Source organism: Myotis brandtii, unplaced genomic scaffold (genome assembly GCF_000412655.1).
Source record: "Myotis brandtii unplaced genomic scaffold, ASM41265v1 scaffold18, whole genome shotgun sequence".
In the NCBI taxonomy this organism is placed as follows: Eukaryota; Metazoa; Chordata; class Mammalia; order Chiroptera; family Vespertilionidae; genus Myotis; species Myotis brandtii.
The window spans coordinates 11,794,789-11,815,759 of record NW_005356674.1 but is presented as its reverse complement, the minus strand read 5'-3'; the positions used below and the strand labels follow the sequence as shown (position 1 = coordinate 11,815,759).

The 20,971-nt window shown below is 38.4% G+C and overlaps 1 protein-coding gene across 3 annotated transcripts in view; it reads left to right on the top strand.

Annotated features, from left to right (window-relative positions):
* ZNF385D (zinc finger protein 385D) overlaps positions 1-20,971 on the top strand; it is a 705,866-nt gene that overhangs the window by 398,631 nt on the left and 286,264 nt on the right. The window lies entirely within an intron of this gene.

The following is a 20,971-nucleotide window of genomic DNA, read 5'->3' as shown; positions in this document are numbered from 1 at the left end:
AGGGGGGTGGGCTCCCTTAGCCCACAGGGTGGATGGCCATGTTGGACTCCACAGGATAGACCAATGGACTTGAATCTGGCCTGAATGCTGAACCACACTGGCTGCAGCATGGCACGGGAGCTCTGTCACAGGCCCTGTTTCTGATTCTGCTGGAACCCCAGCTGCACCTTTTCCAAAGCTGGCTGAAGGGGCAGGGGCTTTGGAAGCCCAGAAATGTAACTTCATGCCAATAAAGCCTCTTCCATAGCCCATCCTCCAGTGAGGACTTCTGATAATTCTTAATTCAGAGGCCCCCAGGAACCTTGCTCCCTCAAATGACAGGGGAGTTAATTCTCAGATAACAGGATAATATTAAAATTTTAGAACACAAAGAAATATTGTGAAATATTTAATATGTAAGCTTTATATGTCATCGTGAATATACAGTTTACTGTCTGAAAGGAAATACTATTAAAATATTTTTGTTTGGGGTTATGGGTTCTTATTTTTCTTCCTTATATTCTTTCTGAATTTTCCCAATTCTTTAAGAGGAATGTTTCATAATGTTATATTTAGTGAAAAGTGTTATATTTCAAACTGAGCTCTAGAAAGAAATGTATACTATTTTTGGCTTAGATAATTTAAAATGTACACTAGAATCATATTCTTCTATTATTAAGAAAATAATTACTTTCCTGTTATTGAAAACTATAAGCATTTCAATATAAAAATTTAATTTCTGGAGATACAAAACAGCAAACATATGGAGGAAGAAAAGATAAACAAATAACCCAAACATTCATGAAAATTATAGAATATTTAAATTTGGAAATTAGCATAGAGGGTTCCACATGCCAAAGGAAATGTCAGATAGGTAGAATTAGGCTCATTAAGAGTTGGATAATAGAGCCATAAGAGCAGTTTCCTTTGCCCTTGTTCCTGCCTCCCCTTGACCCTTATATTTTTAGTAAGGAGAAGCTATTCTTTATTTACCCTAACCTTCAGATGACCTTGGGAAGGAGCAGGTATTATAGGTGTGAACAATGAAAGCTCTAAGCTGATTTAAGGCACAGATGCCAATTCTTCCTGCAAATACTATGTAACCCTGTATGAAAGAGTTAATGAAAAAGGAAACGCATGTGAAAGAAAAGCAGAAGATATGCAGCCATCATCCAGAGGGATGTATTCCGTTTTCCATGAATATTTTACGCTTTTGACTATGTCCTACTTCTTGAATCACCCCTTATGCGATGGAGCTGGGTTGCACCCCTTTGTAAGAGTCAGTGGTGCACATCTCTTCCAAAGCTTTGCTGGTTGCATTTGTAACATGAAATTGGTATCTTGGTGGGAGTATTTAAACCATGGAAATTGGCTAGCGCTACAAACCAGGGCTTTGTTTCCCTGGAGAACCAGTTGTCAAGCATCTACCAACATCAGCATACCACTGGCCTGGATCTGCCTTCTCAGTTTCAGACCCTTTGTTCAACTGCCTCTGTCATTTCCATTTCCTTGTTTCCAAGATACCACAAAGTTCTTATCCAAATCTAACTTCCCGGACACACACACACACACACACACACACACACACACACACACACGGCATCTTTGAGTCCCCCAAGTTCCCATTATCAACCACAGGCACTGAATTGGAAAAGTCAAAACCCTCAGTGATTCTTAATCATATTCACTCCTTCATCAAACCCCTGTACCACCCATCATTACCTAACTAGTTAGTCAATGAAATATCTTCAATATTTAGCAAATCAATCCATCCCTGTATCTACCATAATATCCTCATGGAAATTGTTCTCTTTTTAGCTAGTCTCTGAGCTTTGTGATACCATAGGATTAAGACTCTTTTTATTTTCCCCCTTTCTGTTTCCCATGGCTTCTCTTTTTGAAAGTTTTCCCTTTTTGACCCCTATTTTTAACAGAGCAGCCCACGTTAGGGAGGAGATTTGTAGTGAAGCTTGAAGATGTCACACATGAAAGCACAGATTAGGAAATGTCTTTTTAATATTGTTATAACTATTTAATATGTATGGAAATTAATATTATGTCATCAAGATGATGGATAATAATGATGATGGCAGCTGTTTATTAAACACTTATATGGATCAGCTGTTCAAAACCACGGACCAATGTAGGGATTATTGTCCTTGTTTTACAGATGATGAGATGGAATCTCAAAAGGTTCAGTAACTTTCATAGGGTCACACAGCCTCTAAGTGTCAATGCTTGGATTCAATCCTGGGTCAGTATTACTTTAAACCTATGCTCTTTCTCCTATAACATTTTGCCTGTCTACCAACCCAAGGGGCCCATTGTTTCTGATGTAAAAAAATTCATTCAAACCTGCTAAGCATTTAAGATTCATTTTGGGTTTTTAAAAAATTTTCTGATCATATCTTGTGTCTAACTCCAACTTTTAACTACTTTGTTTACCCAATCCAGTTATTTCAAGTGTATCTGTGTGATTTTAACATTTATTTTTTTTCCATTTCTTTCTTTTTTAAAAATATGATTTACCTTTAATAAAAACCATAGTTCTGAAGTTGTAAGTTTGACTAGCTTGACAAATGTACCCTATGTAACCACTACCTTAATTGAGATATATAGAATTTTTTCAGTGGAAAACTGTAGGACCAGATTTGGGAGTAAAGCGGTTTCATAGGACTTTTGTGGTTAAATAATAATAAATAGATGCTTCAAACTTGTCAATATCTGTCCAAAACTATGCAGATAAGTGGGCTGTTAAATTCTAATGGCATAATATTAAGGATATAAGATAGGCATTTTGCTGAGTGCCACCCCATGGCCTGGATAAACCTTGTCTTTCTATCTCCCTTTGGTCTGGTGTTATGTTCCTAAGAACAACCAATCATCTAACTAATATTTCTATTCGTCAGATTAAGGGATATAAGGGAGGGAAGAAAGTCTTAGGGAATAGTGGCATATGTCATTGAATAAAAAACTTTCCTATCGTAAAACAATAAACAGTTGTGTTTGGTATAAACAAAGCAAAACAACAAATTCTCATGGCAAAATTCCATCCCAAAATATTTCTTTGCCATCTCTTCAAGAGATAGATCAGAGAAAATATACGTATTCTCAGCCATATGGTCAATGCTGACTCTTATTTCTCTCTCATTCATTCATTCACTCTTCATACAGACATTTATTTGCTCATCTAGCAAACATCTATTGAGAGCTCACTATGTACCAGACACTATTGTGGATGCCAAAAGCACAGATAGAGTAAGATATATATATATATATATGATATAAATAAAAGCCCAGCGACTGGAATGACTGAACGACCAGAACGACCGGTGGCTATGATGTGCACTGAGGCAGCCAACCAGCCTCATCCAGGCCCCAGTCGGCCCCCCAACCCAGCCGGCCTGGCCCTCAACATCCTGATCGGGGGTAGGGCTGGCTGGCCAACTGCCTGCAGCCCCTCTTCCCCCACACCGGATAGGCCTGATGGGCCCTCATTGGGGTGGGCCTTCCTGCTATGATGTGCACTGAGGCAGCCAACCAGCCTCATCCGGGCCCCAGTTGGCCCCCAACCCAGCCGGCCTGGCCCCCAACATCCTGATTGGGGGTAGGGCTGGCCAGCCAACTGCCTGCAGCCCCTCCTCCCCCACACCGGCTCGGCCCGATGGGCCCTCATTGGGGTGGGCCTTCCTGACTCCACTCGTGCACAAATTCGTGCACTGGGCCTCTAGTATAGATATAAATACTCTGCCCTCAGAGAATGCACAATCCAGTGAAGGAAAAGGACACACAAACCAAGGTGTACCAAGCTGAAAGCTTCAGGAGAATTGTATTTAGATTGAAATTGATGGGGAAAAAAGCAAGGCTTTATTGCTTCCTTGAGAAAAGAGTAGTTAAGGAAGACTTTCTTTAGTTTCATTCCTTAAGGTAACCTTGCCTGGCATTGGCACACCTGTTAATTGCACCTTGATTCTTATTCTTTAAATAGAAATAAAGAGAAAATACAAGCTAGAAAGAAAATAAAATGTAATATTTCAGTTTAAGAATACATTCTTATCCTATATAATAAAAGCCTAATATGCTAAGTGTCTGGTCTGCTGTTCAATAATCAAAGTGTAATATGCTAATGATATGCTAAGGCCACTCAACTGCTCATTATGACACACACTGACCACCAGGGGGCAGACAATCGACTGTTTGACCAGTCATTATGACGTGCACTGACCACTGCGGCAGATGCTCTGACTGGTAGGTTAGTTTGCTGCTGAGGTCTAGCCAATCGGGACTGAGAGAGACAGGCCGAACACACCCTGGAGCCCTCCCTTGGTCCCTCCCCAGCTGGCTAATCTTCTATGTCTCTCCCCAGCCCCAATCCTGCATGGTGGGGTCCCTTGGCCTGGCCTGCACCATCTTGCATTCCAGGACCCCTTGGGGGGTGTTGGAGAGCTGGTTTTGGCCCGATCCTGCAGTCCAGGCCGAGGGACCCCACTGGTGCACAGATTTGTGCACCGGGCCTCTAGTTAATTATAAACTTCCTTTTTTGTATATTTAATCATTGTATATTACTCTTGTTTAAATGCTCTATTCTGGTTATGAAATGGGTCATAATTCTAACTTTAAGGAGATCCTTCATCTTTGCCCATATTAGAATGCAAGTATAGGTCACATGGCATGAATGACCTTGAGATTCTCTCATTCCTTGCATTCATCTATCTCCATATTCCACTAAGATTTCTCCCTTTAAGTGAGAGACAAGTACACGTTTGTGAAATCCTCTCAGGCTTAGAATGTAATTATGTAGATAATGAAAACAAATTGTAATAATGTAGAAATATGAGTAGTCTTAATTATTGGCTAGAATTGGGTATGTGATGGGTATTTATAATATTTTAAACCTATCATATTTATTTTTGGGCTTTAACCTCATATTATAAAAAGTCCACTCCTTGAATTACCAAAATGCTCCAAAACAAAGTTAATATTTGTCTGTTATCTAAATATCTACAAGTATATACTCTCATCACAGTATATAATCCTCTTTCTTCCTCCCTCTCTATCCATATACCATACTCTACCCAACTCTCTTTCCATTCACCATCCATTCATCCATCCATCCATTTAACAAGTATGCATTGGATACTTACCGTGAATTACACACTAGATCCTGGAGATACAGTGGTGAATCCACCATGGCATCTATCTTCAAAAATCTTAAAGTCTTGTGAAGAAACAGGCGAATGTCGAGGCACCTATAACAAATGTATTATTTCTAAGGAGAGTGTGCTGAGGAAGCATATAGGAGGTTTATCAGTAGAGTCATGAAATGTTCTAGAAGAAAAGCCACCTAAGTTTGGAGGTGAAGAAATGTGGAAATTTGTCAGATACAAGAAGGACTTGAGCTAAAAAGAGGAATATATTTCGGAGACTAATAACACAAACAAAAAATCATGTATAGCTTCAGTCTTGTTTAAAGATGGCTGTCTCATGCTTAGCATTCCTCTAAGAACTGTGATTTCTGTAAGGCTCTCAACTGATAATCTTGCTATCAAATTCTATTTCAGTTTAGGCTTAGATAGATATAGCTGGAGTGCACCTGTATGAGGGGTGGTGGGGGTTGTACACGCTTTCTTTAGCTACTTCTCATGAGCAAAAAGAAAAGACTGGAGTGAAAAAGATCTTATGTTTGATAGCTACATTATATATGGTCATTGAGCCCACAACTTGAATCACGTATTGGATTAGGCAAGATTTATATTAATAGAACCTCATTGGGCTATTCTCTTTACTCATAGCCACAAATCCTTTCAAGTACAAAGGTTCAACTGTAAACAGTTTTTCTAGTAAATACAATATTAACTATGTGCTCTTGACTTCAAGAATCTTCACTTCTTTATCCTGCCTTCTATCTCGTTATATCCTTTCATTCCACTTTACTCCACTTAATATACCTTCTTTTAAATTTCATCTATCCTAACTTATTCTTGTCCTTACTACTTATTTCTCTGTTATCTTCCATTCAATATCTGATTTTTTATAATGGTTTCATAGAAGTTTCTGTATTCTCCTACAAGATCTCCCCTGGCATTTTCATCTTATAGCAAATCTGTTATGAACTAGCAGAAATTGAGAGAAAGGAGAGAATCAGTGAAACCATGTTACTTATGGCCAATGGCATGCCACACTCCTACTCTTCACTCCAACACAAACTCTTCTCTTAAAAGCATGCTGACTGAGTCTAAATACACGGACCAAAGTCATGGTTTGATGTTCTAACACTTCAATAAGCATCCCCGCTCACCAATAACAAATAGAAAATCATCTAGTTGACATATGTCAATGCTGTTCATCAGTCAATTAATAAAAGAGGTTTGAATATTTGGAAAATAATACATAAAACAATGAATACAGGCTACATATCAACACTAAGAGTAAAGAAAAATTACTTATGTTGTTTACATGTACAAAATATTAGTGGAAAATAAGGGTCAGAGAGAATAAGTCTTTGACCTGGAGAGCTAGAAATGACGATGTTTCCTTGTAGAACCCATCATTTATTCTGTAACTACCCTTAGTTCACTTCCTGAATGCCTGGATACTCCCCCTCCCCCCAGAATGACTGACCTTTCCCTTTCCCCTTGAGTCCCATCTTTCCCTGCTTCACATTGCTGCCACCTAGTGTTCTCGGGTTTAGAAGTAGTCAAAAGGCTAGTATAAAATACTTGACCATGACTCCTCCTAGTGTCAGTCTACCAAATCTCTTCCAATGAACTAAGGGTATAAGAAAAGATATTATTGAAGGAATAGAGACTAATTGTACTTGCTTCAAGGGGGGAAATGAGATGATTGGAAAGGTGTATGTGAAAATAAACTATTGAATATCCAAAGCCTACCTATAAAAGTGTGCCTCTCTCACCCCAGCTGGGTGGCCCAGTTGGTTGGAGCATCTTTCTGTATTCTCCAGCAAGATCTCCCCTGGATCCAAATCGGTTGTGGGTTCAATTCCTGGTCAGGACACATACATACCTACAAGATACCCCCTGGATCCAAATCGGTTGTGGGTTCAATTCCTGGTCAGGACACATACATACCTAAGTTGTGGGTTCTATCCCCGGTTGGTTGGGATGGGTATAGGAGGCAGTACATCGATATTCCTCTCTCACATCTAGGCATCTCTCTCTCTTTCTCTCTCTCTCTCTCTCTCTCTCTCTCTCTCTCTATCTCTCTCTCTCTCTCTCTCAGAGAAAACATATCCTCAGGTAAGGATTAAATAAATAAGTGCCCCTCTCTCCACCCAGCATCCAGTGTATGCACTATTTCTTTGTCTTTGCCATTTCCCCTCTATTCTACTTTCCTGGCCTTTCCCATTTTTGTATGTGAATCCATATGACTTGAGTTTATATGACCTCCTAGGTCCATGGCCTTTCATTAATTGACAAGTTCCTTATCCATCTCTAAGTTTATGTTATCAAGAACAAACATGATTGTTTCAGTTCATCTTTTCAAGCTAGGTCATGTAAGTCATAGGTCTCAGAAAATCCTACTCAGAGGCCACCCTAATCAAATCAGTCATGTCAAGGGGTGAGTGGGGCCTGCATATTTCACTTGGACAAGAATTTTTCCAGAAAGGAGGATGGCTTGGCAGCCACCCTGAAACATGTCAAAGTTTTCTATATTTCCCATCGGGATTGATGCATTTATGTTTCTAAAGAAGTAAGAGTGAAATCTCACATTCTCACATTATATAGTGTGTGAATGCTATACATAAGCACAACCTTTTGGAAATGGCTGCTTTAACTTTTTTGAAATAAATGCAATAGCCAACTTATTTTGTGAAAATATTACTGAGATTAGAAAGGCATTTATTTTGGAAGCTTTAGAGAAGAAACAAGGCATTCTTGACCACTGAAAATACCTAGTTCTTTATTTCCTTGAGGCAACTAAAGGTAAGGGCAGTCTAAGAATACTCTTCAGTGCTTGAGGATCTTCAAAAACAGGGCCACTCATAGTGTGACAGAAATTTTTTAAGAAATTTGGAGGCAGGAAAGAAGAGAAAATTTGGAAAAAAAAAAGGGCTTGGGAGCTAAAAATGTAAAATTATACCACAACTTGTATATAAATCTACAAACTTATGGTATATGACTAAGTGGTGTAATTTCCCCTATTTTCTTCTGTGAGATATATATATATATATATATATATATCAACACATACATATATATTCTAGATAGATACATAGGCACATAGACACATAGATAGATCTATATATATGTAATATTCTATATCTATATCTATATCTGTCTATATCTGTACTTCAGTGCCAATATGTGTGTGGCACAGAATACAATCTAGCCAGCATACTGAGTCCATCATTTTAAGGCTAATCTGGGTCATTGTCAAACAATTAACTGTTCAATTTTCATTTGTATATTCAATGCTCAGCTCCCATGACAACTGGAAAAGCTGATTTATCCAGAAACTGGTTGAATTGGTGATTCTCAACTAGACAAGAACAGCTATGTGAGACATTTTTTTTTCCTTGCCTGCTGTGTTTCTTTTAATGGCATAGAGACCGAAAACCTGAGCCAGGAAAACTGTGGCTTAGACCAGAGATTTACAGCATCACTGCATATGCTTATCTCAAAAGTCACATGGTCACATGAGAGCTTTATTTCTACAGAATAGTTAGTAGTTAACTATTCTAGTACCTTTTGAGTCTATAACATGCAGTCCCTGATTAAGCTCTTTGTGGTTTTATATATCCCGTTGCAGGTTCATGATTGCCTCCCAGCTACCGGTCCTTCCTTATTCTATACCACTGTCCCTGCCTTTTCTTATTGAACATCTCTTAGCTCTTGTCACACACTCCTTTTCCTTTTGGGCCTTTGCCCATGCTGTTAAGTATTCCTGGGATACTCTTCGCTATGTTTATCTGTTTAATTTCAAATTATATTCATCTTTCAACTTAGATGCCACATTCTCAAAAGTCCTTCTCTAACTTCTTTGACTGCCCACTTTTTTCTTACTTTCTGCATCTCCGCAGACAATTGCAGCCATTGATTCACCTTTCATTACAATCCTCCATTCTCTGAAAAATTGTAAGTTCCATAAAACCGAGGACTCTATTGATTTTGATCATTCCTATATCCCTAGCCTGAAGAAGAGTGTTTGACAAATGGGTGCTCAGTGAGTATTTGTTAAATTAGTAAAAAATGAAAACAATTAAATGACTTCCAGATGAAGCTTTGATTTGAAAATAGGTGAAAAACCACTTGGTTTTAGTCCATGGTCTGTTGTTGCTGACATGTAGTTAGAGATTAAGAGGAACTTACTGTTGATAGTTTATTTAGGGTGGACTCTTCATGCATGTGTCTGCATCACAGATACTATTTCCAAAGCAAAATTTGTTTTTTCACTCCAGAAAGAATGGTTTCGTTGTGTAACTAAAATAATGTCATTTAAAAAGATATATTTTATATAGTGCAGGGACTAACGAACATGATCAGTTACTCAATTTCAAAAGATTTCCCAAGACATTTTATTATTTATTTATTTATGTATTTTTTACTTTTTAATTTAAAAAAAAAGTTAAAATTGTTATTGAGTTTATTGGGGAGGTTTCAGGTGTACAATTCTACAATACATTATCTGTATATTACAGTGTGTGTTCACCACCCCAAGCCAAGTCTCCTTCCATCACCATTTATTCCTTTTCCCTCTGATAATCACCATACTGTTGTCTGTGTCTATAAGGTGATTTTTTTCTCTGCTTAATAGGATTTCCCAAGGCATGTTATACTTGAAAATTATGGAAGTTCCTCAAAGCTAATGCGTTTCTTCACACTCAAGCTAATTAGGGTCTTTTTCTCCCTTCGATTTTTCTTTTCTGGAAGGTGAAAACTTTCCACTACATAGAAACCCTTGTGAGACTTTTATTGTCTTTTCAAAGTAATGACACCTTCTAGAAAAGATAAAATGCTGAGTGATTACCTTCGTGGAAGAGAAAGAGGAGAGCATAATGATTGAATATCTCCTGGCAGACCTGACAGCTCTGAGCCATCACTATTACTTGGATAGAGTATACATGGACCAGGGCATTTATTTAGATTCTGGGCTTTTCTTTCTTTACATTAATTCCAAAATCAACAAGTCTCTGGAGAATAGATGGACTTTCTTCCTAAGTTACACAGCAATTTCTTCAAGGGCTTCTGGCAGAAAACAAAAAAAAAAAGCACACACTCTCTCTTCTTTGGGAAATTAGTCTTGCTTGTCTATAAATACTTGGAACCTAAATTTATACCACCAAGCACCAAGCATTTATTGAGTCCTTACTCAGTGACAGTGTCACTGGATAGGTTCTCCAAGAAACAAACTCAGTTGAAGGTTAGCATGTAAGGTATTTACTAGGGAGTGCTCTGGGTCAGCACTGTGAAAGGGAGATGAGGAATTAAAGTGGGGAGAGGAAGAAGTTGATATGTGCTGCAGGTCCAAGTACAGTGTTGGATATTCTAGAACTTGAGTGGTCCAACTTTTTTTTTTTTTGCTCCCACAGTGATCATTTGATATGGTCCACCACAAAGGCCAGAAACCTTGGCAAGGCAGCTTTCAGTGGCTGAGACAATAACTAAAGGTCCTGTCGGTTGAAAGCTATCTGTCTACACCACTCCTAGAAGCTGAGCAACTAGTGTGTCATTTTAGGGAGATCTGAGCAGTGCATCATGGGCAGGTATTGTTTGTGTAATTCTGATCCTCATCTCAAACCATGGCCAATAAAATATATGAGACATTCATTTTGCCTAATGAAATTTTACATTAAAAACAGGGAACTATACCTAATAGGACACAAGTTATAAAGAAGTCTTGAGACATAAGGAAAGTAGTCACTCATTATGACTGTGGCAATCAAGAAGAGCCTCCTAGAGGAGGTACCATGTGAGTGGAGGATCAAGAAAGTAATATGTGTTGGTAGACAAATGGTAGAATATACTGTAAATGTATTTTCTCTACCTTATGATTTTCTTAATAACATTTTTATTTTCTCTAGCTTACTTTATTATAAGAATACTAGAGGCACGATGTACGAAATTCATGCAAGGGACTTGGTCCTTGCAGCCCCAGCTGCCTCAGCTGGTTCTCGCAGCACTGGCTTCGTCCAGAAGGTCGTCCGTACTGTTGTTCTGCTGTTCGGTTTAATTAACATATTAGCTCTTTATTATATAGGATAGTATATAATACATATACAAAAGATGTGTTAATTGACTATTTGTGTTATTGGTAAGGCTGCCAGTCAACAGTAGGCTATTAGTAGTTAAGTTTTAGGGGAGTAAAGAAATTATACATGGATTTTCATCTATCCAGCGGGGGTAGGAGATACTGATACTGTCCCTAACCCCCATGTTGTTTAAATATCAACTGTCATTAAAAGTAAAAACATTTTATAAAATCTTTCCAATTTTAAATACATAAAACTATGGTCAGCATTGGAAAATAATGCAAAAGGGAATGCGTATAAATAAATTTATAGTATCAGCCTTCTTTGAGTCACATTTAAAACAAAATTTTCAAAAATGTGCCTCAAAGAAGGCTGATACTATCATTGAATTATCACTTGTTTTGTTCTGTCAGTTAAATACAACTTTCACCTAATCTATTTTTCCAATGGTCAGTGAAAACTTCTAGATTTCTTATGAATTAAATTCTATATTTAGTCAGCCTAGTTCCTGATAGTGTACTAAGCATCAGTATTCAGAACATATAAAGAAAAATATGACCTTTTGCTTCAAATACATAATCTGTGTGTAGATTTTAAAACACCTTCTCAATTGAGGACAGAGTAGATATTTATGTTTTCTGCAATGTTATCATCTTAAATATGAAATGTAAGGGCTATCTCCATATTAGAGTAGCAGTAATAGTGTCTGTCTGCATAAAAGCTCCCTACCACAAAGGTGAGCCTTTGTTTACCTTTTGAAAATGCTTTCCCAGGAGGCTGTGGGTAGCATTTCCAATACGGAGAAGGCCGGTTGATCAGATAGCAGCAAAACTAATGAAAAGCATCATGGAAGTGACAGCAAGATTAATTAAGTTCCTCCAGTTGTATTCACGTGTGGCTGTGCAGAGTTCCTTTGGGTACTGCTGCAGTTAAATGGTATTCATGGTGACAAATACTGTAGATTTCCAGAACTGACACTTTTGAGTCAAGGGTAAAAATCACATTCGGTCATTTTATCCACCAAAAGGATCAGAGAGATGAGCCGTTAGGATTATTAATATGTTTGAGCAAAGCCCAGATTGAAATTGAAATATAATTAGAAGAATGTTGCAACTGTAATATTTTGTTTTTTTCGTTTACCCATTTCTTTTATGTGTTTTAGACATTTTGACAGAGGAAGCCAAACAAATTTCCATCTACCACATTTGACTGGAGGCACAGCATTATGCACAGTTGGAAACACTTTCAATTACTTTGTGTGGACTCTTGCAATATTGGGGCAGAGATGCATTGTCTCTCTGCTCACTCTATATGTTATTATCACAGTATATATAAAAATGGAATGTCCATGACCTAAAGCATCCAAATGTACTAGAGCTGTACTCAATTTATCTCGAAGGCTCTTTTTTTTTTTTAAAGCAAAAGAAGAAATTCAATATGTTTCTATTTTCTTCTTCCATTTTGTTTGCAAGCACATCTGTAGTGAGGCTGGGTGGGGACAGGGCTGATTTTCAAGTTGCTGCCCAGAAACCATAAATGAATTTTATTTTGAGAAAAATTGGAAACCTCTGGAGTGTATGAGATCTTTCAACCTGCTATACAAGATGTATTAACTCATGTTATTGTGTCACTGAATATCTTCAGAGCCGTATTATTCCATCTCTGTGTTTGGAAGCACTTAGAGGCTCATTTATGTATTCATTCAGCAAACACTTCCTATATTAGCTGTCAAATAAAATTGAAATCCTTTAACCTGGTATATGAGATCACATCCCCTATGGCTTCTGTGTTTTCCTTTCCAACTTTACTTTGCATGACAATCTTTTATGAAAATTGCTCTTAAATACTCTCATTTGTTCTTGGTCTCCCAGACACCATCATTCCCAACCCACCTCTGTTTTATGTTGTTTGGCAAGTTTTTCTGCAGTTTATCAATCTGGGCAAGTGTTAAAAGACCAAGCTTAAGTCCCAATTCTTTTCTGTAGTTTTTCCAGGTTTGCCTGAAGCCATCATAATTTCATTTTTTTTTTACCAAGACTTTATATACATTTCCTAGATTATTCACTTGTTATTTATTTTATATTGCTTTTGTTTTTACTTATATTTTTGGATATGTGCCTCATCTTCTTAAATACGATACAAGTGCTCTGAGGAGCAGAGTGAGAGCTTAGACATTAGAGTTCATTGCCTTGTTATCTAGCATCTCCTTTTCTTCTCTTTCCCCTCCCTCTTCCTCCCTCCCTCCTCCAACTCTTCCTCTTTTATTTTTATTTTTTTGCCAATGATGATAACAGTTATAGCAACTTGACTTCCTATGAATGAGGCACCAAAGTAGGTAGTCTGGGGCTGGGAACAATAGGCCAGAGTTGACTTTATAAAACACTAGTAATATTGAAACAGCTTCCTGAAGGGCTTTTGGGGAAAAGAAAAGAAAGGGGGACATGGCAGAGAGATAATCTGAAAGGCTTCAGACAGGAAGCTTGTGATGCTTCCAGTTATGAGGAAATCAGGGCAAATGCACTAATGAATGCCACCTCTGAGAGAAGCTCGGGGTTTGATTAGCTTCCCCTAATCTTTCTGTTCTTGACTAAATTTTCTGTCTTGACTCTGGTACTTGGCTCCCATATTGGCTCCTGAGCTGCTCCACCCACAACATTTCTGATCTCTCCTTCTGGCCTAATGGTTGGTTCCTGGCTGGCTTTACCTCAGAGCTTTGGGATTTCTCTCTGTACCCTAAGATTATTCTTTTTTAAAAAAAATATATTTTATTGATTTTTTACAGAGAGGAAGGGAGAGAGATAGAGAGTTAGAAACATCGATGAGAGAGAAACACCAGATTATTCTTTTTTAAAAAAAATATATTTTATTGATTTTTTACAGAGAGGAAGGGAGAGAGATAGAGAGTTAGAAACATCGATGAGAGAGAAACACCGATCAGCTGCCTCCTGCACATCTCCCACTGGGGATGTGCCCGCAACCCAGGTACATGCCCTTGACCAGAATCAAACCTGGGACCTTTCAGTCCGCAGGCCAATGCTCTATCCACTGAGCAAAACCGGTTTTGACCTAAGATTATTCTTGATGTCGCCTCCTTGTCTGTGTAATTCTGATTCTTATCTCCAACCACAGCAAAGGTTGCTGCTTCCTAAATCACGGGCCATGTCTGATGTTAATAACGTACTTTAGTCTACTAGCCCAATGAGCCATGTCCTTGGTCCTTGGCATGCATTTCTGCTCTATTCTGGGATATGTTAAAAAATTCAAGGAATTAACACATATAATTTTTTCATGACTCCAAAGGGCCTTCATTCTACTTGGAGGATATTGGTAACTGAACAGGTCATTGAAATACAATCTGATAAATATTGTAATAGAGTTATACAAAGAATATTTGGCAGCTCATTAAGGGAACACATGAGTCATACATAAAGCCAGGGAGAACTTATTAGAAAACAAACTATCTGAGTAGTTTGGGGTGGTAAAAATAACTATTTAGACAAATGAAGGGGAATAGAAAAAGGTATTTCAGACAGAATATAACTATATTCTCAGTAGGATCAGAATGGAGCATCATCTAGTGGTGGAAGACTTTTGAGCTGTTTATTCAATCAACAGATATTTACTGCACACCTCCTATTGTTTAGACACTGTTTGAGACACTAGATATAGCATGAACACAGCAGATATGCCCCTGCCCTCATGCCTATTCTATTGGGTAAAAGAAGCAATAAACTGTAAATCATGAGCTATAACTATGACCAAGGCCTAGGTCATAGCCAGACCTAAGGTAAGAATTCTAGTTGGACTCTCAATGCCAGTTATTAAATATTTTAAAAGAATGCCTATTAACTAAATAGAGTATTGGTAGGACCCCATATAGAAAGGAATTACTGGATGTCTCTGAAGTCATGGAAATTTAGATAAATAGAATTTTAGAATACTATAGTATTTATAAGATTTTATTTTTACAATATTGGCATATATTTCTTTGTGGACAATTAATTTTTCAGACTAAGGTCCCTAAGCATTCATTTCAACGGAAACTTCAAGTGAGAATCTGGAAATAAAAGTGATTTATGAGTTTATAGCAGTGTCTACACAATCTAAAAAAATTCTGATCAAAGCACTACACAGATCAATTGAATTAGGCATTTGTTCTCATATAAGACAAATTACTTATTTCTCCATTTTCAAACTGTTTTTACAGTAGATTGTGGTATATCAGACAGAGGCAAACTCAGGCTTAAAATAAATAGCACTTCATAAAATGTCATTCACATGTCAACAGATATTTACTCAACAAATCATTATGTTTTCAACAAATATTCAATCTCCAAGTGCCCACATACTTGGCCTTTTGCTTATAATGTCCCCAAGCTCAGTGTTAACCCTCTTGTTTCTCCATTTCCATCTATACTCCCTGAAAGTTATCGAACCTCATGGATTTAATTACCACCTACAAATTGATGACTTCAACATTTAACTATAAAACCCACAATTCTTCCTTGAACTTCAGATCCATAAAGTCAAAGTGCAGTAGGAAATTCCCACTTCAATATGTGATAGGTATCCCAAACTAAATATCTCCACAGTGACTACCTCTTAACCCCAACCAGGCATGTTCTTCTACTGTTCACTCCATGTCAGTTAGTGGCAATTCCGTCCTTTCAATTGCTCAGTTCCCAATCTTAAATAATCTATTACTCTTTTCTTTTTTCTCTTTCAGTGCCTATCCAACTCATTAGGATATCCTATTGACCCATTTTAACCTATGTATAAACCCCAACTACCTTTACCACTTCTACTGCTCCTACCTTCGTTCAAGCCACCAACTTTTTTTCTAGATTATTACAAAGGCTACCCAAATGGTCATCTTGCCTCTGTCCTTATTCTCTTTAGTCCATTCTCCACACATTAGTCACAGTGACTCTATTAAAACATGCAAAGTCATGTTATTTCAAAGGCAAATACACAAGTCAGAATAAAAGTCAAAGTCCTTACACTATAGCCTACAAAGTCCTACTGAATTAGGCTCCATGTGACCCATTTTACTTCAACTCGTCTATACTCTTCAAATCTACTCTGCTGTAGCACACTGACCATGTTACTCTTCCTGGTATCCCTCAGGTATTGCCCTTCACACTTTCTGCAATGCTCTTTATCCAGCACTTAGAACAATGGATGGTACAAAGTAGGCATTCAAAAAATATTGAATTTATTCAATAAATATTGAATGAATGAATAGGCTAATAATGGGTTCATTCATTAAGTACCAATTTGTATTAGGGCATGAAGATAAAGGAGCATCCTCTTTCATTTGGGAAACAAACAAGTAGAGGGAAATTCCCACTATGTCTAAGTGCTAGAATAAGAATTCATGTTGTGTGCTATATGAAAAATAGGTGCTGTGTGCTACATAAAAAAAGCAGCATCTCTTTCAGTCTTGAGGTTAGGAAAATGTCCTCACAGAAATAATGCTTGAACAAAGAACCAAGGTTGAATAGGAGCTGTCCAGGTAAAGAGAGCAGGGAAGAGAGAGTACAGTCTTTAAGGGAACTGTAATCATGAAATAGAATTGGAGTGAAGGGTGGTAAGGCTAAAGAATTCACAACTGGAGGAGTAATCAGAGACCTGATTATGAAAGGCCTTCTATACCCTGGTGAAACAGAGAGACACGTATGAGTGGAGTGAGGGAGTGACTTGATCATCTCTGCTTTAAAAAGATAATAATGGATCTAATATAGAAAATGGGTTAGACTTGAGCAAGACTGGAGTTGGGAACATTGGATAACATTCTTTTTTTGCTGCAATATACGTAAGAGATAGAGTTGGCTCGGGGAAGGCAATGTAAGACAACTGGGCTGTGCTAACTCAATTTAATTACTACGGCATATAGCTATGAGAACTTGAAAAGACAAGCAAGTTCAAAATCTGTGGCCTGCAGTCCCACCTGACATCTGTATTGCATGGAATTTAAGAACAGCTGCTGCTAAGCATGGACAAATTCAATTTGTGTAAATACTTTGCATAAGACACCGTCAACCTCAAAGAATTGACCGCAGGCACACAGCAAAGTATGATGTTTTTGCACACAATCTGGTGGTACTGGGTATGTTCATTTATTTTTTCACAAAGATTTATTGAGTAGCAACAAGTGCCAGATACTTTTGTAAGAACTATGGATACAGCAGTGAACAATTAACAAAAATGTCTGCCCTCATGGAGATCACTAGTATATTCCAGGGAAGAGCGACCAAAATCAATAGATGTGTACAGTGGTGTGTCAGATGGTGGTAACTGCTATGGAGAATCCTAAGGGCAGGAGGGAGGATAGGCAATGTCAGGAAAGGAACCAGGCAGTGTGACACTGTGAAAAGACAGAGCAGGCAAACCTTTGAGCAGGACCTGAAGTAGATGAGGGACCCAGGAAGGCAGCTATCTGGATATTTAAGCAGAGAAGAAATTCTCATGTTACCATATTTTTTTTCTTATCACTTAAAATTTTTACTTTTATTAAAGTTTTAACCCCAAATATGTAACTGGTTTTAGGGTAGTCTTCCTTTCAATAGTGAAAAATATAGTTCTATCTGGCAAGCAATGAAGTGATTTCTCTACAGAATCTCCCAGCGTCTAAAACCTTCTTAGAGATGGATAAAGGCCAGAGGTGTGAACTAGGTCCTTCCTTGAAGCTGCCGGGCCCTGACCCTGAGTTGACATATGGGAGCATCTCTCAGGCACAGCTGGCATGTCCAGAACACCTAGCTGTGTCGGATACTCTTTTGTTTCAAAAAGAAAATAGTTGTATTTTTCATTTTTTAAATATAATAAATACAAATAAATTTTAGTGAAATAATAGAGTATAAAATTAAAATAATTTGTTTTCCATCCAGAGATAACTAGTGTTTTTATCTGAGGCCTTGGCATTCCAAATAACCCCTAATTGGAGGGGGGAGGGGCATACACTTTTAAATACAGGGGATTACCTTCCTTTTTTTGGTTGAACAGAAGTCCATTGTTCCGATGAAACACTCAGTTGTCTCTTGGATGCCCTACTCTTTCAGAGGATACATGCTGCTCTTTCAGGCATAATCCTCTATAGATTAGGTACAGGTTGGAATATTCTATTACCAGATACTCTCTGCCTGTGTGTGTGTGTGTGTGTGTTGTGTGTGTGTGTGTGTGTGTGTGTGTATTTCCCCTGGAGCCTGCAGTGACATAATTTGATTGGGGAAGAAATTTACCTGAGTGATTATAAATGAGAAATTTATAATTTATTTCTTTGAGTAAAGAAAACTGTAGCATAAATTCAATATACAAATATTAAGACAACAGTTCTCACTGACTGACCACATCATTGAAAAAGTTGCTAGCACCTCAGAGCCTCACGTGGCTCATTTGTGACATTGATAATATCCACATTTCTGTATTCAGTTTGTCAGTAAGAAAGATGACATAAGTGAATTTACCTTGTAACTGCAAATGCAAGGGCGTTATTAATTATTAAGACAGTCCTTTAGTGTCTCAAATCTCCTGTTTTAAACTCCACTCTTAATGCTGACATCTCCTAACTACAGGAACTCAAATGGACCAAAAATTCTAACATTAAACTGCAGTGCCCCCTAGCCCATGTAGGAGGTCAAGGCAGCTGATGAGTTTCATGAGTAAGCTCCACCACAGATGGTTCTCCTGCCTGAGGGAAAGGCCTGTACTTGGGCTTTTGGAGGATTTCCATCTGTCCAAAAGGAAAAGCACGTATGTGCTTTCTTCAATATTTTCCTATAACATTATTTCTTATTTGATAGGAGGAGTAAAAACGTAAATATTCTTTACTATTTAAATGTTATTCCTCCAGCCCTAGCCAGTTTGGTTTGGTAGATAGAGCGTCGGCCTGCCGACTGAAGGATCCCAGGTTCGATTCTGGTCAAGGGCATGTACCTTGGTTGTGGGCACATCCCCAGTAGGGGGTGTGCAGGAGGCAGCTGATTGATGTTTCTCTCTCATCGATGTTTCTCTCTATCTCTCTCCCTTCCTCTCTGTGAAAAATCAATAAAATATATTTAAATAAATAAATTTTATTCCTCCAAATGGCTTTTCATAAGAATCTTACTTGTAGATTTATTTTTTATTGTTATTTTTAAATCTCCTCCCAAGGATATTTTTTCCATTGATTTTTTTTAGAGAAAGTGGGAAGGGAGTGGGGGGCGGGGAGCAAAGGGGGAGAGAGAGAGAGAGAGAGAGAGAGAGAGAGAGAGAGAGAGGCATTGATGTGAGACAGACACATTGATTGATCTGCCTCCCACAAGCTGGGGATCAACCTGTAACCCTTCAGTGTACAGAAGGAGGCTCTAACCATTAAGCCCTTAGGCCAGGGCAAAGAGTCTTATTTCTAAAAGAACCACTAGATTTATCCTAAGACTCATTGTAATATTTCTGATTTATATATGATTAGCTATTCTCATTCACCAAACTCTTTATAATTCATTGTGAGAGAGGGTATTTGTCATAGTGTTCCTTTCATAGAGAGGAACTAGGGGGTTAAGCTTTTTTGCAAGATTGTACAGCAAGCTGTTATTATGAGCTTCAGTCCCCTGGTTCCAAACTTGTGCATGAAATCCACCAACAGATACGTAATTGTGCAAGGAAAGACCCTTTACTATTTTAATATCAAAATGTAGAAATATTTGCTAACATGGCTTATAAACAGCCATATTAAAAATATATCTACTGCTTCCTTTCATAGACTAAAGTTCTTTATCTTAAGTTCTTCATTTCATGAATTATGTAGACATTTTTAAGTTTCAATGGTCCCATCGGTAAGTTGGGTTGCATAATGAGGAGTCCTTAGGAAACTGGGCTTGCTCTGTGAGTTTATTTTCCATGCTGAGCATTTAAGTATTAATCAGCAAGCTTTCAGGGATTTCTTTCTAACATCCTTTTCTGTGTAAGATAAGAACTTCAATTCATTAGACCATTGGAGGAGCCAGAGGCTTTGCTAAGCTTTGTCTTTCTTGACTGTTCCTTGCAAATTTAGTGGGAGTGTGTGTGTGCGCGCGTGCGTGTCTACATTGTACTGGCGATGAGACCGCAATTTTGACACAATCTTGTTGCCTTTCAGACTCAATGTCTCTCTCCAGCTTAGGGGGTCAAAGGTCATTTCAGCCTCAATGTCCCTTCTACTACTTACTAAGGGAAGCAGCACATGTGAAACTGTGAGGAGACTTTTTTTTATATCGTTTTATTTTTCTTTACATTTCTCTGTTAACCTAGCTCAGAAAAATACGCAGGAAATAAAAAGAAATCTTCACCAACTACTCGCTGCTTTCTATGATCTGATCACTCCCTAAGTGAAAACCTCTGTTCCCCTAGCAATGGTCCCTGGAGTCTTTTACTCCACTTTGGCATTAACATCACAAACAAGAAACCCGCAAGCCCCAGGCAAAGAGCAGAAGCCCTCATGCCTCTCCCCACTGCCTTTTTAACTTGGTGGAGAAGGCTCAGTTTGGGCGAGGATGATGAAGACAGTCACGGGAGGGGAGGGATGAAAGGGTGTCTAATTACACATTCACGGTAGACCTCCCCTTACCCACGTCCCCTCCCGCACACGGGCGAATATCCCCCCGCGTGCTCCTCTGTGGATCCAGAGACCCTTCTCGCTTTAAGAGAGAGCCCCCCGCGCCCCTCACTCCGCCCCCCTCCGGGTCTCTGGGCTCGTCCAAGCTCCCCGAGAGCCATGGTTGGTCCAGGCCGGCGATCGGAGCACCTCGCGGAGCTGCTGCGAACCGG